This window comes from Gobio gobio, assembly GCF_949357685.1.
Source record: "Gobio gobio genome assembly, chromosome: 13".
Taxonomy (NCBI): domain Eukaryota; kingdom Metazoa; phylum Chordata; class Actinopteri; order Cypriniformes; family Gobionidae; genus Gobio; species Gobio gobio.
The window spans coordinates 48,426,218-48,453,066 of record NC_137106.1 but is presented as its reverse complement, the minus strand read 5'-3'; positions in this window follow the sequence as shown (position 1 = coordinate 48,453,066).

Below are 26,849 nucleotides of genomic sequence, written 5' to 3'. Positions count from 1 at the left end.
CATAAAAGAAGTAGCAAACACAACCATAAACACTGACATACCGGAGGGACTCAGGGCTCTCGGGGAGCTCACCTGAGGAAAATATTGCACGTATCCAGTCCGAGGAGTGGAATGGCGAGCAAGCGAAGACACCTGAGCCTGGCCCATTAACGGCCCCTCGGGGGGGCGAGTACATAGTCGGACACTGGCTCCACTCGGAGATTATAGAATCTGGCGAATGTGTTAGGTGCCGCCCAGCCTGCAGCTCTGTAGATGTCTGTTAGCGAGGCGCCAACTTTGAGGGTGGAGGGAGACAGCCTTCGCTCCAACCCCTCTTGGAGAAACGAAAGCACCGACCCAATCGGGCATTTCCAGGGGTCTTCTTGGCGAGAAGAGCACCAGGTGACGAAGAGGCTCCACTTCAACGCATAGGCATGCCGAGTGGACTCTGCCCAAGCGGAAGTGATGGTGGCGTCCACCGTAGGTGGCAGGCCACTCAAACCTGCTGCATCCCATCCAGGAGCCACACGTGGAGGTTCCACCGATCGGGACGCGGGTGTCATAGGGTGCCCCGTCTCTGAGTGAGGAGGTCCGGTCTCAGAGGAATAGGCCAGGGAGGGGCTTCTGACTCCATAAAACGAGATGGCGGGCGAGTTGAGCCATACGGTGGGAGCGTAGACCGCCCTGGTGGTTGATGTACGCTACTACGGCCGTGTTGTCTGTCCGGACAAGCACATGTTGACCCTTCAGCAATGCTCGGAAGCGGTGCAGGGCGAACCGTACTGCCAGCAACTCGAGGCAATTGACACGCAGAAGGCGCTGGGGTCCTGTCCAGGAGCCCGCGGCTGCTTGTCCATTGCACATGGCACCCCAGCTCGTGGCAGAGGCATCCGTCGATACGACAACATGCCTGGAAACTCGTTCTAAGGGCACACCGGCCCGTACAAAACTGAGGTTCGACCACGGGGTGAGCGGCTGTAGGCAGGGCCGAGTCACTTGGACCCGGAGCGTGCCAGACTGCCATGCCCATCTCGGGACTCGATCGCGAAGCCAGTGCTGAAGCGGTCTCATATGAAGCAATCCGAGCGGTGTCACCGCGGCTGCAAATGCCATATGCCCCAGGAGCCTCTGAAATAGTTTCAGTGGAACCGCACTCTTGCTCTCGATTTGACGGAGGCAAGTCAGCAGAGACTGCGCGCGCTCGCTCGTAAGCTGCGCGCACATGGCGACCGAGTCGAACTCCAACCCAAGAAAAGAGATCCTCTCCACTGGGCAAAAGTACTCTTTTCCCAGTTGACCCGAAGGCCCAGACGGGTTAAGTGGTGGAGAACCAGATCTCTGTGTCCGCGAACCTGCTCTCGAGAGTGACTCAATAAGAGCCAGTCGTCAAGGAACTCAGGATGCGAACCCCGTGCTGCCGGAGGGGCGCAAGGGCTGCCTCGACAATCTTCGTAAAGACGCGAGGGGACAGAGATAGCCCGAATGGGAGGACCGCGTACTGACATGCCCGCCCCTCGAAAGCAAACCGTAGGAACGGTCTGGGTCGAGGTAGGAGGAGACATGGAAGTCGGCGTCCTTCAGGTCGATCGCTGCAACCAATCGACCGGACGAACGCATTCGAAAAGGCGTAGGCTGTCAACATCTCGAACGGAAACCTGTGTAGGTAACGGTTCAAGATGCGCAGGTCCAGGATTGGTCTTAACCCACTGGTCTTATTGGGTACAATGAAGTAGGGACTATAGAACCCCGACTTCATTTCGGCTGGAGGGACAGGCTCGATCGCACCCTTCGCCAGCAAGGTAGCAATCTCCGCACGCATGATGGGGGCATGGGCCCCGGTCACGGTATAGCGGACTCCCCTGTAGCGGGGAGGAGCCTGCGCGAACTGAATCGCGTAGCCGAGCCTGACGGTCCGCGCGACCCAGCGGGACAGCCCCGGAAGCTGAAGCCATGCTTCCAGAGACTGCACCAACGGGGTCATACGGACGGCAGACGTACCCAGGGTGGGGCAGCGAGGCAGCGTTACCGGCCCGGACAGGGGAGGCTGTTGGGCGTCCCGGGGTCGGGGCACGGTTAACGGCTGCGTCCTGACAGAGGAGACCAGGGAAGGATGCACGTTCCACTGGGGTCTGCTCTGCCAGGAGGCTGGCGACAGAGAGGGATGCGAGTGGCGGGACCCGTGGGTGGCGCACACCGTCATCACCGGTCTCTGGGTCCTCAGAGACAGGAACATGAGTTCTTCCCAAGCGCTGCTAGCCCGGGGGCCAGCAGCGGAAGGATTTTCCCCCGGCCCTCCACCGGGGGAAGGAGAGGCCCTGCTACCATCCCCTGGGAAGAACTGGAACCCATCTCTGAGTTGTCCACCTCCAGCCTGGCGTTTAACCAGTCTGGGGAGCGGACTGAGGCGACTGAGCCGGCGGCTGGTGCAGCAGCTGGCCGCCGGGGCAGTATGTGTTACAGCCTCAGTCTGCTCTGGGGCGGCCGAGAACTGTTGGGCGCAGTTCTCAGCCGCGCCGCCGAAGAGGCCAGCCTGGGATATGGGTGAGTTGAGGAGGCGGGCCCGCTTAACGTCCTCCACATCACCAGGTAAGGCCAGGTGTTCTCCCGGACCACAGCTGTGGACATCACCTGACCCAGGGAGCGTGTGGCCAGTTGCGGCACGCAGCTCAATGAAGAGCCCTGGGTCGGCTCCACCCTTGTGCATGTGCAAAGGGGCGGCGGCCTGCCCGTAGCTCTGCAGGACAACGCCACCGAAGTAGACGAGCCCACAGGCTTTGGGAGGGTGCTTAGGACAGCCACACCACGCCACGTCAAAGCCCTCTGTGGACACCGTAGTGCGCAACAGAGAGTTCAACAGTGGGAGGGAGGGGGCCCCAGTGTACCCTAGGCCGCGGCCCCATCAAGGGCAGAGAAGGCGGAGGAGGCCACCAAACGGTCACGGGAAGCACGGGGACTTCCGGGACCGCGTGATCTCCTCATGCACCCCGGGAGCGAAAGGCATTGGGGGCGGGGCCCAACAGCTGTCGGGTGCCGCCCCCAAAAACCAATCGCGCAACCACGAGCACCCGCGACTGGGCGGAGTTCCACACCAGCGCGAGACTCGCGGCTGCCCGAGATAACATGGCTGTCAACTTTAGGTCGGATCAGGCAGTGCTGACACACCCGGAGGCGGAGCACAACCTAATCGTCATCCCCAAAGGACTCCAGCCCACCTTGGGATGCGGCGATCGACATCTCACTGCTATCCGGAGCGTGAACTGAACGAACGGGGCGTCAGAGACGGGCCGTTGATTCAGTCCAACACTCGCGGGAAGCGATGTGTAAGAGGGGGGCGTGGCCCGAGGAATGAACGTCGGGGTTCTTAATACCACAGCATCGCCCTCAGGTCACCCTGGCCACCAGCCAAAGTACCATCTCACTCGGGGACGGTAGATTGGGGTGTGGCAGAGGGGACTCTCTCTCCTCACGGAGATCATTGAGTCTCGACCGCGACAACGCGATGGTCACGTTCCCGCAATGGAAACGTGACACATCCGCAAACACTGCCCGAACATGCTGAAGCCCAAACACGCTCGAGCAGTGAATGCGCCCATAGACAGCAGTGGAAATCGATCGCACCCGGAAGTGCACGGGCGAGCCGTCTTGAAAAAGACGTGCCACGCGCAAGCTCTTTTTGTGAGAGGAAAGCCTCGCAGTCGATGCCGAAGCGCCCAGGGAAACACACACCAGCTGTCAAACGGACCACTGCGCAGATCAGCAGGCAGGAAGTATGCGATCACTGGAACGCGCCGTTACACCAACACCGACTGGAAAGCTGCTCGTCTCGAAGAAGCTGACAGAGTCTCAGAAGGCTGTAGGAGTGAAGAGGTAGGTTCTCTTAGCTCCGAAAGCAGAAACATAATGCGATATTGCCACGTACTTCCTTATATACTCACGCGGTGAGGCGGAGTTACGTATGCAAATTCCGCATGCCCCATGGCATTGGCACGCCATTGGGCGTTTTCTCTAAGCTCGAAGATGATAGGCTTCTAAGCGAAACCCCCATTCGTTAGTCACTAACGTTACGTCGTAGTGACTGAACGAAAGGGAACAGATTTTTTGTTTAAAAGCACAGGCTCTGTTTTTCTTTTGATACAATGCATGTTCAGATATTCATACAACAAAATATTCTGGGGAGCCATGAACATTTTGTGAAAATTATCAAAAATGCTGGCGGTGACTGGCATTTTTTTTTTTTAAAAGCACTGGTGGGTAAAGAGTTAAGTAATAAAAGCATTATGATGTGTGAAAAACCCTAAAGGCTTGGCATGAATGTTCAGGGCACAGGGTCATTAAACATATGCTTTTCATCCATAAAGACTAACAGGACATTAATTGCAGGGACAGTCCACCTGAAACTCCTTTGGAAGTCCTATCAAGTCACGTCTCTGCTCAGGTCAGTGCACTGGCAGTTAACAGAGGCTATAGTTAATTTCAGGACACACCACGACTACATACTCACTTAAAGCCTTGAACAACATTCTTATTTACATATCATTTCCCTTATTTTTTAGGTGGGTCGTAATTATTAATTCCAAAAAAAATATGTAGCCTATACTTAAAATAATGAAACAATATTTACAGATTTCTAGCCAATAATAAAATCCGCATCTGCAAAGGAGATAAAACAATATCACTCTAGTGGACATTTCAGCAAATTCAATCTGGAGTTTCAGGTTTTGCAGAAATGTAAACAGAGTCAGATATTTTCAACAGTTCTGGGTTGCTAAATCGAGGTGCAAACTGTGCCCAAAACATTTTCTAATCTTATTGCTCCAACCACATTCATAGTTAGTCAGAAACACATAAGCTGCGTTTCCATCTCAGGAACTTTCCCCAGGAACTAGGGACTTTGGGGTGGTACTCGTTGTGTTTCGACCAGGGTCTAAATTAAGTTTCCCCCTTAGAAATTCCCTGCTCACGAGGTAGTACTTTTTAAAAGTTCAGGAACTTTCGGGGGTGGGACTTAGGCGCTGAACTTGCTGATTAGTTGAGTTCATGCGGTTATGTTGATTGGTTGACTTCACGCAGCATTTTATTTCAACCACCATTTTTAAAAGTCTGTTGTGGTGCATGCAGTAAGAGTTGTTTGCTATTCAAATCAACAATGGAGTTTAAAAAATACGACCAGTGGACTGACGACGAGGTTCGAGCTTTATTAAGCTTATATGCGGAAGACGAAATCCAGCGGGAACTGGAAAGTTGTGCGTAGTCCTACGTCACCAGACTAATTTGCCTAATCTTCATGGTACTTTAGACCACGATGAGAATGCAAAGTTCCTGGGACAAATTGTTCCGGGTAATTTCAGTGGAAAAGTGGCTATAGTTTGATTTAGATACTGTATTGCCCGCATACACACAGCATTTTAAATTACATTTACATTTAATAATTTTGCAGACTCTTTTATGCAAAGTGACTTACAAAGGAGGAGAGCAATAGAATCAATCAAGCCAACAATAGGGCATCAATATGCAAGTGTTGTGACTAGTCCCAGTTAGTCCAGCACAGTACGCATAAAGGTGTTTTTTTAAATAGATATAGAATAGTCTGTGTTAGTATTATTGGGTGAAGTGTTGCCGAAAAAGATGTGTCATCAGCCGTTTCTTGAAAATGGCCAAAGACTCAGCAGTTCGGGTTGAGTTAGGCATGTCATTCCACCAGCAGGGAACAGTCAGGGTAAAGGTCCTTGAAAGTGGTTTTGTGCCTCTTTGGGATGATAGCACCACACGGCACTGTTCACTTGCAGAATGCATTCTTCTGGGTTGCACGTAGGTCTGAAGTAGTGAGTTTAGGTATAGGGGTGCAGAGCCAGTGTTTGTTCTGTGCTCATCAGTGCCTTGAATTTGATGCGAAAGGCAATTGGCAACCCGTGCAGGTTTTATGAGGAGAGGTGTGACATGCTCTCTCTTCAACTCGATAAAGACCACTCTTGCTGCAGAATTTGGATCAGTTGCAGAGGTTTGACATTGCATGCTGGGAGGCCTGCCAAGAAAGCATTACAATAGTCCATTTTGGATAAAACAAGAGCTTGGACAAGGAGTTGTGTAGCTCCGATAGGAAGGGCCTGATCCTCCTAATGTTGTATAAGGCAAATCTGCGGGACCGGGCAGTTCTAGCAATGTGATCTGTGAAGTTTAACTAATCATCAACCACAACTCAAGGTTCCTGACTGTCCTGGATGGAGTTATGGTTGATGAACCTAGCTGTATAGAGAAGTTGTGATGAAGGGTTGGGTTGGCCGAGACCACAAGCAACAGTCTTGCAAGGTTGAGTTGAAGGTGGTGGTCCTTCATCCAGCACGAAATGTCTGTCATGCAGGCCAAGATGCAAGCAGCTACTGACGGATCATCTGTCTGGAATGAGAGGTAGAGTTGTGTCATCAGCATAACAGTGATAGTAAAAGCCATGTCTCTGAATGACAGATCCTAGTGATGACATGTTAATGGAGAAGAGAAGTGGTCCCAGCACTGAGCTCTGAGGCACTCCAGTAAATAGATGTTGCGACTCAGACACCTCACCTCTCCATGACACCCTGAAGGACCTACCTGAGAGTTAAGACTTGAACCACTGGAGAGCGGTTCCTGAGATGCCTTTCATTATGAGAGTTGACAGGAGGATCTGGTGGTTAACTGTGTCAAAAGCAGCAGACAGATCCAGTTAGATAAGAACTGAGGATTTGGAAGCTGCCCTGAGCATAAATGAGAGAAGGACAGTCTCAGTTGCGTGACGCTTTTGAAACCAGACTGGTTGTTGTCCAGGAGACTCATGTACAGTCATATATATCTACTATATAGCAACTCTCAACTGCTTGATTGTTTATATCGTCACAAAATATATTTTAGCACCCAGCTCTTTATATTATAGTTTTATACAACTTTATATGAATACATTCAATACACTAACGTAAAGTGATATACTATAAAACTAATTTCAACTGCTTCATTGCTTGTATCTTCATAAAAAGCAAACTATATTATGGCCCAGTTCTATTTATTATAAACATTAACATCATAATTTTCTGTAAAGCTACTTTGTATGTGTATGTGTAAGCGCTATACAAATACATTTGACTTAACAAAAGAAAGCAACTTTGGTAAAAGCTCATACACATCCATGCACTTACAACATAATAATCGAAATAATCACAAATGGATCAAATCAATTAAATTTTGGACACACTTACTTACTTAAAGCCCTTATGTATAATGTATTATAAATGTATTCATAATGTACATTATAAAGCATTATATATTTTCATAAGTAATTGTAACCAAAGTTAAAATGCATTAAAATATTAGCAGATTCTGAAGTTGGTTGTTTGTCATGTGTTTTGATGCATTATACTTTCTAAAGTATTATAATGTATTATAACTGTGGTTACAGTGGTTCACGAGACCATACAATGCATTGTAAAGTTCGTTACAAGGAATAATTACTGCATTAAAAATACTTTTATAATGCATTATACATAAAGGCTTTAATTAAAGTGTTACCGAAATGTCTTAATCATCACATATGACATTGATGCATATAGGTTACATTTCTAACAGATCTCTCTTGCAGAAATTATTAATCTGACAGTATGAGTGGTGTGCTGCACAGAAATGTGAGAAATAATGATTGACTTTTGAGTTGCGGTTTGTTGAATGAAATGTGATGAGGCGGACAGGATTATGAGGATAAATGCATCTAATCTTAACCCTAATCCTGATGTTCCTGACCTTAAACCTAATCCTGTCAGGTGGTGCTTTGATTATCTGGACAAGATTTTTTCTTGTGTTCTTATGGGTCAGGAAAACATGTATTATTTACTTTTAAGTTGATGCTAAAGTATTCATTTTAATATTTTTTTTAATGACTTGTAATGCGAAGCATTTAAATGAGCAGATTTCAGGATTGAATTGTGCTTGTAAAACAAGGAAAGCCATAAAGTTTTGTTAGCTGGACCCTCTTCTAAGTACACTAGAGTTTTTTTAGATCCACTCATGCATACACACAACTATAACTACACTCAGAGGCACAGAGCCGCTCTGTGAACATGAGACGCTGTGAATTTGAGTGAACTGAGCCGTTGGAAGGTTGCCCGTGTTGCCGAGATCCCTCAGGCCTGCATTTGCCCTCCACCTCCTGCAGGCTGCCAGAATCTCCCTGCTGTACTGCTGGAGCCCCATACTGATTAACAGCCAAACTATATAATTAAAAATGCATAATCACCTTTTGTCTCTGCACTCTAGAGAATCCTTTGCTGAATGTCTTGATGCACGTCTGTTCTCATTTAACCAGACCCCCCACTAACTAAACCACATCAAGCCTGTTTGATCCCAAATGCAAGTAGTGACTTTCCTTTTCTGCATGAACATACACAGTTCTGGGTAGATTACGTACAAATTTATATTTACTGATTCCAAATGACATGACAACATTGTAGTTAGTAACACAATGCATTATATTACTTGTCTAGCTGTCACCAGACCAAGCTCAATTTAAGATTGAACATTGGTCTTGGGAGTCTGCTCTGTATTTTCTACTGCACAAGAGGTGAGAAAAAACGAGCATAATTCAAATAAATCTGTATGCAATTGGATAGTTCTTCAACCAATCAGGTATATTCCCAGATTTTACAGTGGATGTGAAGCGTCTTGCATTGCTCCCACGTCATATTATGTAAACTGCATTTATGACAAAAAACTACACAGATGCAGATATCATAATCTATCAATAAATGCACACACATCTGCTTTTGATGCTGATGTTGTGCTGCCATGGATTGAAGAACACACTGAATAATGCAGACTAAAATACAGGGCCTGACGAAGCTTGATGACGCTATGAAGGAGAGTGGAACGATGGAAGATGTCGTTTTCACCATATGGAGTTGTATGGAATTCACTGAGGTAATGAATTAGTTTTTGTTTTACCTGTACGTTTGATCACACTGTTTTATGTCATTGTTAATGCTGCGCAGTTTTACGTGTCTAAAACAATCATACTAAAAGTACTTTTTTGTATGCAAGTAATGGCTAAATATTTTTGTGCGATACATTCTGTATTTAATTTCACTGCCATAGACTTGGTCACGAGACTTGAAAAAAAAATGTGTACAATTGCAATATAACTGTATGTGCAATTTAATCAGCATAACCAACAAATTGCTTATTAAAAAACATGTGAAAGCGGAGTCCCTTTCAAGTCCACGTTTGTCGCGAAGCTCTCTCCATCTCAAAAACACCTAGCTGATGTTGATCATTGTTTTATTTCTCCATTTGTCACAAAGCCTGCTTGTCTCAAGGGCAAAGTACACTTCGGCGTCCGCATTCGTACAACAGCGCATGCGTAAGTGAATTGACCGCGTGAAAACAAAAGTCCACTAGATAGTGCTGTAAGACCCGACCAATCGTCTCAATGATGGCTTACGATTGGTGGGTGAAGGTTTCTTGCGCGTTCGGTCTTTTCAGCAGGGGCAAAGTAATTTAATTCCAATTTATCTTTATCTGACTCCATTTTATCATGACCTGAATTTAGGTTAGAATGCCGATTGATTATTAGGTCATTTGTATAATAATTTAACTGCACATTTGATTAATCTGTTTAACTATTTACTCGTATTGAAATCATTCATTCAGTTCTCAGAGTCGTACAGGGTCTTCGCACCAGTCGTTATGCGAGCCCACGATCACAACTCGCCAGTCCGATCATTAACCAGAGGTTATGGCTAAAGCGATTTAACAGTGTTGCCCATGCTTACTATTGTTAAAAAGTACCCCTGTAGCCCCCTACAGTCGCCTATATAACAACTTAACTAAAGCTGAAACATTAACCAGAGGTTATGGCCAGTACCATAAAATAATGGCATATTATCTCAATAGTATTTTATCTGGTATTTTATTAAGTCAGAATAAATCAATGTAACAATTTATTAACAGTCAGGTAAATGTATCATGCCAATTATGTAATCTAATCAAAGATAATCAATACATACATCAAATGCTCTGAAGTAAAGAGTAAGAAATGCATTACGGGCTGATCTGGTTACAGAATTGCCAGATCGGCCTGACCCTTCTGCAACATCTCCTTAAATACTCTTTCAAGACAGAAAACTCTTTCAAATGTAAACATGTGTTAACAATGGGAATTAGCATTAATCAAGTCCTGTAGACCTGTACTGACGACAGGAGGTAAAGACCAATTGGCTGAAGACACACCCATCACATAATAAGCAAAACTCCACTCTAAACTCTTAACCTTTATTACCTTTTGGTTTACTTCTGTGGGGATGAGACCTTTGTACCAGTCGTACTGAGACATTTTAAATGATACCAAACATGTATAACCCCCTGTCCCGCCAGTGTGATCGACTCGCTTTTTTTCTTATCAGTGCTAAAGAGACTCAAATAACACTGTCGTTTTTTATCATTCAGGCAAGTGTTATACATCACTATAATATGTTAAGTTTCTTTTTTTTTGTGTGTACAGTCACAATAAAAACAAAATGTTTTGCTTTTTGCAAAAGAAAGAAAACAAACATGATGCGCGATCTGCAGCCTCTCTGTCAAAGACGTTCATTCAGATAGTCTTCAGATAGTCATCAAAGGAACTCTAGCTTAGTGAATACTTGTCTCACAAACATTAGAAATATGTCTAAAGAAAAGTGGAAATGTCAGGTTTTAAATAATGTAAACCAAATCTGAACCAAATATTCTGTGTTTATGTTATCTGTTTGAAAAGAGAGAGATGTCCGTTGTTCCAGAGCGTCTCATTATCCGCTAATGCAACCACGCCGACGGAGAGCGCATTCTTTGAGATTCAAATACTGAGGCGATCCATTCGTTAACGCCCACACATCAACTCAAACAAACACATCAAGTGTAGTGCTACACTTCAGCTACATCTTTTTGAGACGCGTTGAGGAATAATCCTGGATTTATTCTCCTCATGAAAAGCTGTTCATTTCTTAGAGCAACAGATTCAGCCGCTGATTGTAAGGTAGGCTAAGTTTATTCTGTTATATAGCATCTGTGAATATTAAACGCAAAAAGACTGTTTAAATATGAATCTTGATGCAACATAAAATGTCATAGACAAGACTGTTTAGACAAGATTTTTTTGGCTTGTTTTGGACAGATTATAACATTTTTATTGTAAAAGAGCCTAGTGTCACATCAATAAAGCTTTTATTCACAAATGTCTGCTCAGGTGCTATAAATTGAGTACCAATCAAACCTATTTTTCTTCATATTGATGTTTAAATATTATAGCCTATATTTTTTTTAATTTAATATCAAAGTTTGTTTTATCGAGATAGTATCGAGTTTTGTTTTGTAGAAAGTTGTTTTTTTTTGTAGAAAGTAAATTGCTTTCTTCAAAGTGAATTTCGTTTTGTATGAATTGTAATTGTAATTTTAATTTTAATCATTTATTATTTAATTTTTTAGCATGAGACTACTTTCAAAAACAAAAAATAGTACAAAAAATTTAGAAAAAATACTTCTTAAATCAAGATGCATTTACTAGATAAGTAGTATTTTTTGCAGTGTAGTCAAATCTTTTGATCATTTAAATATAATAGGCCTTTGTTGACTACATTCTAAATAAACGACAAAATATATTTCCTTTGTCCTGTTGCTCTCTGTCGCATACCTGAAGCTCATTCATTATGCAGGTCATTATGCGTTCTTTTGTCTCTCAGGTGTGATACCCTGCATTATTCTTTATCGTTCACGCCTCCTCGCATACTGCCTTTGTAAAGAAAAAGTGTCTTATAAATTGTAAATTAATATATTGTTTTATGTGAATGAGCAGGCTCAATGATTCTCACATCAGTTTTAGTCAACACAACACCATTAGTCAAAAGTCTTGTGGACACATCTATTGTGTGTTTTTAGGCCTTCATTTTAAAACAAAATGTTTTGTTTTCTCAAAAACCATGCACAAACATTTTTCTCTCAAAAATACAAGCATGTACATACATGTTGCTCACATATTATGGTAGCCCAGTTTGTGGTGAATACAGTGTAATTACACTTTTTCTGTAAAACTGCTTTCTACCATCTTAAAAATATATCTAAATTACGGCACATGCTCTCAATGCAAAATGCTGAACAGTTAGTTCATGCGTTCATGACCTCAAGGTTAGATTATTGTAATGCTCTACTGGGTGGTTGCCCTGCTCGCTTAATAAATAAACTCCAGCTGGTCCAAAACGCAGCAGCTCGAGTTCTTACTAGAACCAGGAAGTATGACCATATTAGCCCAGTTCTGTCAACACTGCACTGGCTGCCTATTAAACATCGCATAAATTTTAAAATCTTACTTATTACTTACAAAGCACTAAATGGTTTAGCTCCCCAATACTTGAGCGAGCTCTTAACATATTATACTCCATCACGTCTACTGCGGTCTCAAAATTCTGGCCAGTTGATCATACCGAGAATATCCAAATCAACTGCAGGCGGTCGATCGTTTTCCTATTTAGCACCTAAACTCTGGAACAGTCTTCCTAACATTGTTCGGGAAGCAGACACACTCTGTCAGTTTAAATCTAGACTAAAAACACATCTCTTTACTGTGGCATACACATAAAACACTTTTTCAATGAAATGATTGTTAGGCTGCATTAACTAGGTCAGCCGGAACCGGGAACACTTCCCATAACACCTGATGTACTCGTTACATCATCAGAAGAATGGCATCTACGCTAATGTTAGTCTCTCTGTTTTATCCCGAGGTTTACTGCAGTCAGCTGGATCCGGGCCGTATCCAGATCAGATGGTGGACCTGCGCCCAGAGAAGACCAACACAGGACCCCGAAGTGTCTGGGAGACCGTGATTAGACTCCCCCTGAAACTGCCTCATCGACACGGCATCTCAATAAACCCGTCTCCTGCGTGTTGCCTCCGATCATTCGAATATTGCACTTTAATAATTATTTAATCAACATCATCCTCAATAAACCCGTCTCCAGCATGTTGCCCCCGGTCCCTCGAATATTCTGATCTATTATGACCTCCGAGCTGTAAAACTGCCAGAATAATAATAATAATACGCTGTTTGTTAATTGGCCAGAGGAGAACTGGCACCCCGACTGAGCCTGGTTTCTCCCAAGGTTTATTTTTCTCCATTAGGTCACCTAATGGGGTTTTGGTTTCCTTGCCACTGTTGCCTCTGGCTTGGCGTGCTCAGTTGGGGACACTAAATTTTTCAACTAAACATCGAAATACATCTAAATAATAAACTAAATTAACCATTTAAACTAAATTACTGATCAAATTATTGATCTAAAGCCCACACTGTCACTGTATGATACTTGAAATTTTTCCAGAATGGCTATACAGCTGAATAAAATTATGCTGCATTATTTTCCTGTTTAACACTGTAAAGCTGCTTTGAAACAATCTACATTGTTAAAAGCGCTATATAAATAAAGTTGACTTGACTTGACTTGACTTTTGCAATTAATGTGTTTATAAGCAATACACATTCATGTATACTGTAAAATAATAATATTTACTGAAAAAAAAAACACAAATGTCAGCGCATGTCAAAACTTCTAAAGGTCCCCAAAACAGCTCAGGCTTCTTCACAGTAAACCATATATATTTTGCGTCTTTCCGTGCTCACGGTCAAAGAAGTATACTTTGAAAGGCTCGCGCGTGCATCTGTGGAAAGTGAAGTATACCCGAGGCTTCAGTTGATCTACGTTTACTTTTTTGGGATTTTCTATACTCTCCCATAGATAATCGTGATCCATGATGACTGAATGACACAACAGTGTATGTTGCCATGGTTTCTACAAGCGGAAATTACTATTGTCGAGCCATAATTTATAATAGGAATTTCTCTGGACTTACAAATCCTTGGGAACTTTTGGAATAATGTAAGTACACAACTGCATGAAATATATCACACTGTGTAATAGTTTTTTGGATATTTTATTACAAAAATCTTATATATTGTGCCTTTCAGGTAATATAATATAGTGCCATATTGATATAAAAATACAAATTGAAGCAAAATATATTCAATTCATTGTTATTAACAACATGAAGTGCATTAAATATTACATTATGGTTTGTGATGGAACTCCATGGGGTTTGTGAGTTTAATGAAAAGCTAATAATTAAATAAATCATGAAAATTATAATAAAAATGTGTTTTATAATAAAAAACACATACTTGTAAAATGTACTTGAGTAAAAATACTTCACTCTGTTTATTTCTGTCTTTGGATGGCTTTTATGTACTTTATCAGTGTTTTTGTTTGGAAATCTTTTACTTCTCAACATTCCAAGGCATAATGTCGTACTTTTTACTGCACTACGTTTTTTGAGTGAGTACTGGAATTAGCATTAAGCTAACATTGCTTCGGTAAAGTGTTTATGTTCTTGTTTCCGGTAGTTCTGCCTTCTCGAGGACTTCACACACGTCGTTGAAGACAGCAAGCAATGATTGGTCAGGAAGCAACGTGTAGTCTGACATGGCAAAATGTCAAAATGGCATAATCTCGCAGTGACTATCATAATATCATGCAGTCATTATTTTGCAAACATTATGGGAACATTTCAGATTGTTCATTCAAAAGTCACAAATATAACAAAAAAAATACATCAATATATATAGAAATAATATTTTTGTGCTTATGTTTTGAGAACATTATAAAATACCATAATTTTGACAGAATGTTCTGTTAAAGTTTCTAGAAGAACAGTTTCTTATAAGTGTAAAATAGGATTTTATCCAAAGTTCTGAGAACTGTATTGTAATGTATGATGTAATTAACAAAATGTTTATCTAAACGTTATAAAACAAGAATTTAGCATTTAAAAATGTTAGAAAAACGTCCAACAAATAATTTTTTTTACAAATAAAATGTATACATCGTTCATGGACCATGGGTAAAAAAAATTCTGAAATGTTTACGTTTGAATGTTTTTTCAATGTTACAACCCAGTGACATTCTCAAAACTTTGGCCAACGTTCTGGCAAGGTTCTCTCAAAGTTATGAACAAACGTTCTGTCAGTAATATGTCCATTCAAAATTATCTGTCACAGATTCTGTGTTTCTAATTTTGATTTAAATCTGTCACATTCTTCTTTGTGGCTATTCTCCATTGGGTTACCTTTTGTTTTGTTTATTAAAGTGCTATTACACAGCAAATAGATCCGCATCTCCTCGTCCTTTGCCTGCATACCAGTGACAGTCTGGTCTTCAATAGTGTTCTCATAATGTTTGCACACTTTTATTCATAATTCATATATTTTATACATTATTAGACAGTGTTCGTCCAACATTTTTAAATGTTACTATTGTTTCAGAATTTTCCCAGAACATTCAAAAGTAACGTTCCCATGATGTTTGAAGAATTCAAAAATTCCCTTAACGTTTGTATAACCAAGAGATGGAAAAAAAGAATTTAAAAAATGTTTTTAATGTAATCAGCAATCAGAAATAACATTTTCATAATGTAATGGGAACGTTAGCAAAACAAAACGTTCTTAGAATATATTTTTGTTGGGATGGGCGATGAATAAATTACTTTTTTTGTGCGAATGTTTTGAGAACATTATTAAAGACCATATAACGTTCTATTAATGTTACTGGAAAAATGTATGTTGACTTTGAGAGAACCTTGCCAGAACGTTCGCCTAATTTTGAGTAGGTAGCTACAACAGTGTAATTTCATCATGTGTAGCCTATATGTGTGTCACACTGCTCGTGTGCTCCCCTCCACATGATGTTGTTTGTGATCCAAATCGCCCTCATGATGAATGGAAGAGCCAGGCCTCATAAACTCTATTGATTTGAGTGGCCAATCTGCAGGTAAACCAGAGAGAGAATTGTGTGTGTGTGTGTGTGTGTGTGTGTGTGTGTGTGTGTGTGTGTGTGTGTGTGTGTGTGTGTGTGTGTGTGTGTGTGTGTGTGTGTGTGTGTGTGTGTGTGTGTGTGTGTGTGTGTGTGTGTGTGTGTGTGTGTGTGTGTGTGTGTGTGAGCAGTGCTACGGCTTAAACAAAGCTCCATCATTCACTCTACTCACTAAAGCTTCAGTAATAATTGGGATAGAATAAATGGAGCATGATTCTTCAAACCATTAAAATATGGATCTCCGGCCAACACAGAGCAGCTGCTGGTTCTAGGAAATCCAGTGACGAGGAAAACCCTGCGTCGAAGAGGAGGCAGAACTAAGATGAGAGAAACACTGAATTTACTTTTGTCACAGAGTAAAGAACAGCACATTTAGCATTTAAAACCCGAAGAGAGAGCGCCTGCAAAGAGATTAAATATAACTAGATTTATACATTTTACAAGAAAAAGTGGTATGTATACACTCACCTAAAGGATTATTAGGAACACACACTATTACTGTGATTGACTCCCTTTTGCCTTCAGAACTGCCTTAATTCTACGTGGCATTGATTCAACAAGGTCTGGCACCAACAACCATGCCACGCTCAAAATTGCTTAAATCACCTTTCTTTCCCATTCTGACATTCGGTTTGGAGTTCAGGAGATTGTCTTGACCAGGACCACACCCCTAAATGCATTGAAGCAACTGCCATGTGATTGGTTAATTAGATAATTGCATTAATGAGAAATTGAACAGGTGTTCCTAATAATCCTTTAGGTGAGTGTATATATTGTGGTTGTATATACACCGATCAGACATAACATTATGACCGGTGAAGTAAATAACACTGATTGTCTCTTCATCACGGCTCCTGTTAGTGGATGGGATATATTAGGCAGCAAGTGAACATTTTGTCCTCAAAGCAGGAAAAATAAGCGTAAGGATTTGAGCGAGTTTGACAAGGGCCAGATTGTGACGGCTAGACGACTGGGTCAGAGCATCTCCAAAACTGCAGCTCTTGTGGGGTGTTCCCGCTCTGCAGTGGTCAGTCTCTATCAAAAGTGCTCCAAGGAGGGAACAGTGGAGAACCGGCCACAGGGTCATGGAGGACCAGTGGAGAACCGGCCACAGGGTCATGGAGGACCAGTGGAGAACCGGCCACAGGGTCATGGAGGACCAGTGGAGAACCGGCCACAGGGTCATGGAGGACCAGTGGAGAACCGGCCACAGGGTCATGAAGGACCAGTGGAGAACCGGCCACAGGGTCATGGAGGACCAGTGGAGAACCGGCCACAGGGTCATGAAGGACCAGTGGAGAACCGGCCACAGGGTCATGGAGGACCAGTGGAGAACCGGCCACAGGGTCATGAAGGACCAGTGGAGAACCGGCCACAGGGTCATGAAGGACCAGTGGAGAACCGGCCACAGGGTCATGAAGGACCAGTGGAGAACCGGCCACAGGGTCATGGAGGACCAGTGGAGAACCGGCCACAGGGTCATGGAGGACCAATGGAGAACCGGCCACAGGGTCATGGAGGACCAGTGGAGAACCGGCCACAGGGTCATGGAGGACCAGTGGAGAACCGGCCACAGGGTCATGGAGGACCAGTGGAGAACCGGCCACAGGGTTATGAAGGACCAGTGGAGAACCGGCCACAGGGTCATGGAGGACCAGTGGAGAACCGGCCACAGGGTCATGGAGGACCAGTGGAGAACCGGCCACAGGGTTATGAAGGACCAGTGGAGAACCGGCCACAGGGTCATGGGCGGCCAAGGCTCATTGATGCACGTGGGGAGCGAAGGCTGGCCCTTGTGGTCCGATCAAACAGACGAGCTACTGGAGCTCAAACTGCTCAAGAAGTTAATGCTGGTTCTGATAGAAAGGTGTCAGAATACACAGAGCATCACAGTTTGTTGTGTATGGGGCGGCACAGCCGCTGACCAGTGCCCATGCTGACCCCTGACCACCACCAAAAGCCCAACAGTGGCACGTGAGCATCAGAACTGGACCACGGAGCAATGGAAGAAGGCGGCCTGATCTGATGATCACGTGTTCTTCTACATCAGGTGGATGGCCGGGTGTGTGTGTGTGGCTTACCTGGGGAACTCATGGCACCAGGTGCACTATGGGAAGAAGGCGTGGCGGCGGAGGCAGTGATGCTTTGGGCAATGTTCTGCTGGGAAACCTTGGGTCCTCCATCCATGTGGATGTTCCTTTGACACGTCCCACCTACCTAAGCATTGTTGAGACCATGTCCAGCCTTTCATGGAAACGGTATTCCCTGTGGCTGTGGCTCTTTCAGCAGATAATGCGCCGCCACAAAGCACAAATGCTTCAGGAATGGTTTGAGGAGCACAACAAGTTTGAGGTGTTGATTCTGCCTCCAAATTCCCCAGATCTCAATCCAATCGAGCGTCTGTGGGATGTGCTGAACAAACAAGTCCGATCCATGGAGGCCCCACCTCGCATCTTACAGGACTTAAATGATATGCTGCTAACATCTTGGTGCCAGATACCACAGCACACCTTCAGAGGTCTAGTGGTCTAACTCCAATTCTTTCTTCACTCCAATGGCTTCCAGTTTCTTTAAGAGTTGATTTTAAGATTCTATAGTTTGTTTTTAAAGCTCTCAATGACCTTGCACCTTCGTACATAACAGAAATGCTGGCTTTGCGTGAGCCAAACAGGGCTCATAGATCAACAAATCAACTTTTGCTGGAAGTCCCAAGGTCACGTTACAAACACTGCGGTGACCGGGCTTTTTCTAAAGCTGGGCCCAGACTCTGGAGCTCCCTACTGATATGCGTACGATCACTGACTTGGGCCCTTTTTAAGGCTAAGCTTAAAACTTATTTATTTAGACTGGCTTTCAATTTTTAGCAGTTGCTTTGGCATTTTGTCTATTTTGTGTATTTTCTTGTTTTGGTTTATATTTTTTGTTAATATTGTTTGTTTTTATTGGAAAGCACTTTGGTTCACCTTGAGTGTTGTAAAGGGCTGCATGAATAAGTGTTGATTGATTGATTGATTGATTGATTGATTGATTGATTGATTGATTGATTGATTGATTGATTGATTGATTGATTGATTGATTGATTGATTGATTGATTGATTGATTGATAGTGGAGTCCATGCCTCAATGGGTCAGGGCTGTTTTGGCAATAGGTGGACCAACACAATATTAGGAAAGTCAGAATTCATAATGTTATGCCTAATTGGTGTATATATTTCCAACATAAAACACTAATATGTTACAGCCAAATGTATTAGTTTTTTCTCAAATTATATGTATGGTTTGGTTCAAACCATGAATTTTGATTTAATATTCATTAGAAAATTACTGGTAACCCTTTACAGTAAGGCTTCATTACATTAGTATATTTTAATAATAAAAAACACTTTTAAATCATTAGTTCATGTTAATTTAAAAATGTACCTATGAATGTATCAAAAATTGTATCTGCATTTAAACAGACCTGAGCTGACATAAACTACCAATGAACAGTTGTATTTTTATTAACTAATGTTAACAAAGATTAAATAAGTACTGTAACAAATGAATCTTGCGCAATGTTAATTCATATCAGTGAATTAACAACCTTAAACTGTCACCAATAAATATTTCCCTAAAGACAAAAACATTCATACAAAATAAAAAGATTATTTATTATAAAGGCCATACGGTAACACTTCATTTTACAGTGTCCTTGTTCCATGTTACATATACAATAATAGTAAATGATGCATAATTACATGCAAATAACCCTAATCCTATAGTAAGTACATGTAGTTAATATTACTCAGTATTTAAATATATAATTACACTGTAACAATGACACATTAAAATAAAGTGTAATCAACCATACTTAATCAATATAGCTAAATTGTAAACATGTTGTTAGTCAATGTTTAATTTAGTTTACTTACTATAAATAAAGACGACTTCAGAAGACCTTAATGTTGCTATTTTCTTTCTTTTGAGCAATATAAAAATACACTTTAAATAAATGGCATGGTTGTTTCCTTTTTTCAGTGTGTGCAAAAGTTACCAGGGTATTGCTATGTGGTTGCTAAGGTGTCCTGAATGGTTGCTAATTGGGTCAATGACTGGTTCAAGTGAAAATAGTTCACCCTTAAAGGGATAGTTCAGCAAAAATGAAAATCCTGCCAATGATATTTTGAAGAATGTTGGTAACCAACCAGTGTTTCAGCTCATTGACGTTTATCAGAGGCGTTTTTCTAAATACCTTCTCATGATCTCTATATTTTGGTCTCTATCCTAAGTCTGTGGGATTTCGTACCTGTTTTATTGTCTCTCCTCGATAAGAAATCGTCCAATTGTTTAAGCTGAAACCTTCCTCTCTTTTTCTCTCCGTCTGATGTGGTGATTGATGTGTTCTCTCACTTCTCTTCTGCAGTAGCGATCGCTGCCAGACTCCCGCTGAGGGCCCAGATGAGCAGATCTCTATAGGAGCCTGTGCTGCAGACCAAACACATGTGGATGGCAGAAATTCACATCTCTGCATTGCTGCATATCCTCCAAATGACGTCTATCTGAAGCTTGGTGTACAGTTCATTTAGCTACAGTAAATACAGAGCCCAAACACAGCTGTGTTTGGATTACATCAATATATTATTTGCTGATGATATGGATTATTTTCTTATTAGTGGTGTTTGCTGAGTGAAGCATCGCTATTATTATTGCTTATATCGGGTTAGTGATTTAAACAAACTCCTAACCCTAAGTATTAAAGGGGTGATGAATTGAGAAATCAACTTTCCTTTGAGCCTTTGATATGTAAAGGTCATGGTAGTATGAGAATATCCTGCAAGTTTCAGAACTGAAAACGTCCTAGTTAGTCAAAGAAAAGCTTTTATAGACACTCTCACAATATGGCGACGATTGACGTAATGGGACACAGAAGCGCCGCCTCAAGCCCCGCCCACCGACTCGTGGAGCTAAATGGGTCGAGCAATAAACATGCCGGTTCCAGCTCACGTGCGTAAGACATTGCGTTTGTTCGCTTCATTTCACCGCAGAATCGATTGTAAACAAGACACAGGTGGAGACTGGATTTGCAGACATATTGAGATTAAAACACAATGCTGTGCTTCTATATTGGATCCGACAGGAACGGTGCAACAAACTTATGTGAGTAAAACATGTTTTTTTTTATATGTGTTAGTATTGCATTGTTGCAGATCGTTTGATATCAATTGATTACATACCTTAGCACGCGGTCACAGGCTGAAGAAGGTGTTATTGGTTAATTCGGGATCAGACTCGGATTTGTAACGCCAACGTCCCGGGGCTTTCTGTTTTTCAGACGGGTTTTAGAGAAATAACATTCCTTTCTTGCGCGCGCGTGTGTGTGTGTGTGTGTGTGTGTGTGTGTGTGCGGTTTGCGGTTATATTCACTGATGATCGGGCGAAATTATACAGAAATAACAGAAGTTCATATATTGTCTGTTTGCAAAGTCTGCGCCGAAACTGCGACTGATTTACAAAAGAATCCACAGTGAAATGAACCCAATACAAATAAATAATGCTCAACTGAGACGTTCACATTGTTGAAAATAAATAAGCTCATTCCTAGCATTAGGATCCTTTGGAAGGTAATGTTGTTTTTAGTTGCGTGATCCTGTATCGCTCTCCTCTCCTCGTCATCTCACTAACACACCAGTGGGTGGGGCCAAAGTTGTATTGATGAAGTAGGCGTTGATTTTCTTCTGCAGGGGCAGATTCCACAATGAGCCAGTCGCTGGGCTTGGTTACCATAAAAGCTGTTTTTGGAGGAAATTTTCAGTTCTAAAACTTACAGGATTTTCTTATAATATGATGACCTCTTATACAGTATGTCAAAAGCACAGGGAAAATGTATTTCTCAGTTCATGACCCCTTTAATAAGAATGTTAGAAAAACGTTCTTACAATATATTTTGTTACCTAGGATTGTCTTCTGTAGAGCTGCTGAACATGAATGTTTCATAACTGATGAATTTTGCAACATTGACACTGTTATGTTCCTGTTTAAGCTGCGTTTTGAAACAATCTATACTGTATAAAGCACAATATGAATAAATGCAACTTCTTAGAAAAAGCAACATCAAAATCCAGATGTAACAAACAAAACCAGGGCTGTTACTGGCTGAAATACTTAAGACCTCTCCCTACATCCAATAACTGTTTTTGAATATGATTTCATATTTTCCTTGCATGTAGAACAGCTTGTTCCTTGCCATTTCTTTGTAATTATTTGTGAAATTTAACAGCAACATTTCTTTAAAGTAAATTCTACACAAATTGGTACTGACTTGGTACACGTCCATTTCTAAATGTTTAATGAACAGTTAACTAAACAGTTACAATTCTGTCATCCTTTACTTTGTCTTTCCAAACTCTGTATTACTGGATACTAAGATGTTTTGAAGAATGTCCAAGCTAGCCTATTGGACCCACTTTATATTAGGTGGGCTTAACTACTATGTACTAACATTTTAATTAATCATTTGATACATGGCACTTATTGTGTACATACATGTTTTTACATTGTACTTACATTTTTTTAAATACCTGCATGTAACATTTGTAATTACACTGTTGACACTTCCCTTACACCTAACCCTACCCTTAAACTTACCCATACCACCACACCTGTCCATAACTTTACCTGTATCCCCCCTCAATATCAGCAAAGGTGTTTTGCAATACAATATGAACACAGTAAGTACATTGTACTTATTTTTTGATGTAAGTACATAGTAGTTAAGGCCACCTAATATAAAGTGGGGCCAGCCTATTTATTTTCAATATGAAATAAAGGCTGTCAAACTCCAAAAAGAAATAAAAGTCTACACAACTTGATTGTACAATATTTGTGTGTACAAATCCTATTCAGCCACACTACATTAAGATGCATCATACGAGGTTTGACATCAAACATAATTGATCCTCAATTATGCTTTTTTGAAATATACTTAAGTCATTTCTCAGCTAATATTTTCTGATGCTTTACGTTCTTAAGGCTGAAGCATTCAGTCGGATTTGTCTGTCAGGAAATGAAGTGCTCTGTTCACCAGAGACATGCGTATAACTGTATAAAGGCAGAACAGCACAATGTTGTGCCCTAAATAGCAGCAGTGCTGACTGTGAGTGGTGAGATACTGCAGCTTAGATGTAGTTCAGTAATCTGTGTTTTTTTTTTTTGGACTGTCAGCCTGAGCTGTGGAGTTTCTGTGAGCGCGCAGTGAGACGAGCGCATGACTCAGCAGCTTCACAGAAGGGATGAGTCAAGGAAATACAGACACTGACATGCTGCATTATAGGGATGTGATCAGGGCTGTAAAAGCATCATTTTTTATGGTTATGACAGGAAAGAAAGAAAGTGAATCAAGAGAACTTTTGAACGAACAAAATATGAATGTACTTGTTCAGAAGTATGTTTTAGTATCTCAGTCTCCAAAAAAAACACAAAAAAACAATCGCATGGTTCTGTCCCGTCCTACATCGCCTAGAGTCACTGAGTGAGATCAGATGGTAAACTGTCAAATTAGAGATGTCTTTGAGTTCGACAAAGAAGGATGAGTCCAGTCATCAAAACCGAAAAGAGAGGTTACAGAGGGCTGTAGTACTCTGACTCTGTCTCTAGACCATATTTTAATCGTCTTGGTCTTGTCATGGACTTGTGTACATTTGGACTTGGTATTGATTTGTACTCGAACATATTAGGAATTGGACTTATTCCCGAGTCCACTAGAGTCTCATTCAAAATATTTCATGATTATTACTGTACGTTAATATTTCTTTAAATTGATGTTTGATTGACACGTCCAATGATTGGTGATTTTCTTGTGCGCAACTGTGCATGACTTGAGACGTTAGTGCAAAGACTCCCGCCAGGTTCTCTCCCACACCTGTGACCCGCCCGGTCTTGATTCTATTTTACACTGTGTATAATAACTGTAAGAAAGTACAGTTCCAACTACGGTCAAAAGCATGGTCATACCCAACATTATTTCTCAACTGTGTAATTTTAATATATTTCTGTTTACAAAGTAGGACAAAAGTGTCAAAGAGAAAACCAAATCTTGTTAAATTAAATAATACAATGAATACAGATACGATGACTGCTGACAGTCTCAACACTGAACATCTTCTCCCCAAAATGTCTCTGAACTCAGTCTCGACTAAGACTTAACCCTCTCTGAACTATGTCTCGACTAAGACTCAACCCTCTCTGAACTATGTCTCGACTAAGACTCAATCCTGTCTGAACTCTGTCTCGACTAAGACTCAACCCTCTCTGAACTCTGTCTCGACTAAGACTCAACCCTCTCTGAACTCTGTCTCGACTAAGACTCAATCCTGTCTGAACTTTGTCTCGACTAAGACTCAACCCTGTCTGAACTCTGTCTCAACTAAGACTCAATCCTGTCTGAACTCTGTCTCAACTAAGACTCAATCCTGTCTGAGCTCGGTCTTGACTCTGACTCAACCCTCTCTGAACTCAGTCTCGACTAAGACTCAACCCTCTCTGAACTCGGTCTCGACTAAGACTCAACCCTCTCTGAACTCGGTCTCGACTAAGACTCAACCCTCTCTGAACTCGGTCTTGACTAAGACTCAATCCTGTCTGAACTCTGTGTCGATTCGGACTCAACCCTCTCTGAACTCGGTCTCGACTAAGACTCAACCCTCTCTGAACTCAGTCTTGACTAAGACTCAACCCTCTCTGAACTCTGTCTCGACTCGGACTCAGCCCTCTCTGAACTCGGTCTCGACTAAGACTCAACCCTCTCTGAACTCGGTCTCGAACTAAGACTCAACCCTCTCTGAACTCGGTCTCGACTAAGACTCAACCCTCTCTGAACTAGGTCTCGACTAAGACTCAACCCTCTCTGAACTCTGTCTCGACTCGGACTCAACCCACTCTGAACTCTGTCTCGACTAAGACTCAACGCTCTCTGAACTCGGTCTCGACTAAGACTCAACCCTCTCTGAACTCTGTCTTGACTCCGACTCAACCCTCTCTGAACTCTGTCTCGACTCGCACTCAACCCTCTCTGAACTCTGTCTCGACTAAGACTCAACCCTCTCTGAACTCTGCCTCGACTCGTAATCAACCCTCTCTGAACTATGTCTCAACTTGGACTCAACCCTCTCTGAACTCAGTCTCGACTAAGACTCAACCCTCTCTGAACTCTGTCTCGACTAAGACTCAACCCTCTCTGAACTCTGTAACGACTCGCAATCAAACCTCTCTGAACTCGGTCTTGACTCTGACTCAACCCTCTCTGAACTATGTCTCGACTAAGACTCAACCCTCTCTGAACTCTGTCTCGACTAAGACTCAACCCTCTCTGAACTCTGTCTCGACTAAGACTCAACCCTCTCTGATCTCTGTCTCGACTCGGACTCAACCCTCTCAGAACTCTGTCTCGACTCGGACTCAACCCTCTCTGAACTCTGTCTCAACTTGGACTCAAACCTCTCTGAACTTGGTCTTGACTCTGACTCAACCCTCTCTGAACTATGTCTTGACTAAGACTCAACCCTCTCTGAACTCGGTCTTAACTCCGACTCAACCCTCTCAGAACTATGTCTTGACTAAGACTCAACCCTCTCTGAACTCGGTCTTGACTCCGACTCAACCCCCTCTGAACTCGGTCTCAACTAAGACTCAACCCTCTCTGAACTCGGTCTCAACTAAGACTCAACCCTCTCTGAACTCTGTCTTGACTCCGACTCAACCCTCTCTGAACTCGGTCTCGACTAAGACTCAACCCTGCCTGAACTCGGTCTCGACTGAGACTCAACCCTCTCTGAACTCTGTCTCAACTAAGACTCAACCCTCTCTGAACTCGGTCTTGACTCCGACTCAACCCTCTCTGAACTCGGTCTTGACTCCGACTCAACCCTCTCTGAACTCGGTCTTGACTCCGACTCAACCCTCTCTGAACTCGGTCTCGACAAAGACTCAACCCTCTCTGAACTCGGTCTCGACAAAGACTCAACCCTCTCTGAACTCGGTCTTGACTCCGACTCAACCCTCTCTGAACTCGGTCTTGACTCCGACTCAACCCTCTCTGAACTCGGTCTCGACTAAGACTCAACCCTCTCTGAACTCGGTCTTGACTCCGACTCAACCCTCTCTGAACTCGGTCTCGACAAAGACTCAACCCTCTCTGAACTCGGTCTCGACAAAGACTCAACCCTCTCTGAACTCGGTCTTGACTCCGACTCAACCCTCTCTGAACTCGGTCTTGACTCCGACTCAACCCTCTCTGAACTCGGTCTCGACTAAGACTCAACCCTCTCTGAACTCGGTCTTGACTCCGACTCAACCCTCTCTGAACTCGGTCTCGACTAAGACTCAACCCTCTCTGAACTCGGTCTTGAAAATATATCTTAATTTGTGTTCTGAAGATGAACGGAGGTCTTACGAGTGTGGAACGGCATGAGGGTGAGGAATACATGACATTATTTAAATTTTTGGGTGAACTAACCCTTTAACATTAAGGTGCAGCGCCTCCGTTATTTCATTGTACCATTTAGATGTTTTGTCATAAGGCACTGATGCAGAGTACCTACCTCTCCATGTCGTTTCAAAGAATAGCACAACGGCGAGCGAGTCAAGTATAAACACGTCCCCAAACGGACGAGGCGCACGCACAGTCAGCGGAGGATCACGCTACAGAGCCAGACGAAAGTATGAACTAGGCTTAAGGTGGTAAAGCCAGTTTGGTCTGAATACGGTCAGACTTATAAAATCCAAAAAACTGCCATACTGGACATCTGACTAGTTTTCCTGTTTTAACAGTTTCCTCGCTCGCTGCGGCACTCATTTTCCACTTATCACTCCATGCCGGTTCTGTTACTGAAGGATCCAACCTGAGACAATGATAGGGTGCAACCAAACATGATACTCTTACATGATTGGCTGTTTGGTTACCAGAGAGTGAGTGCTTTGGTCATGCAACCAAACTTG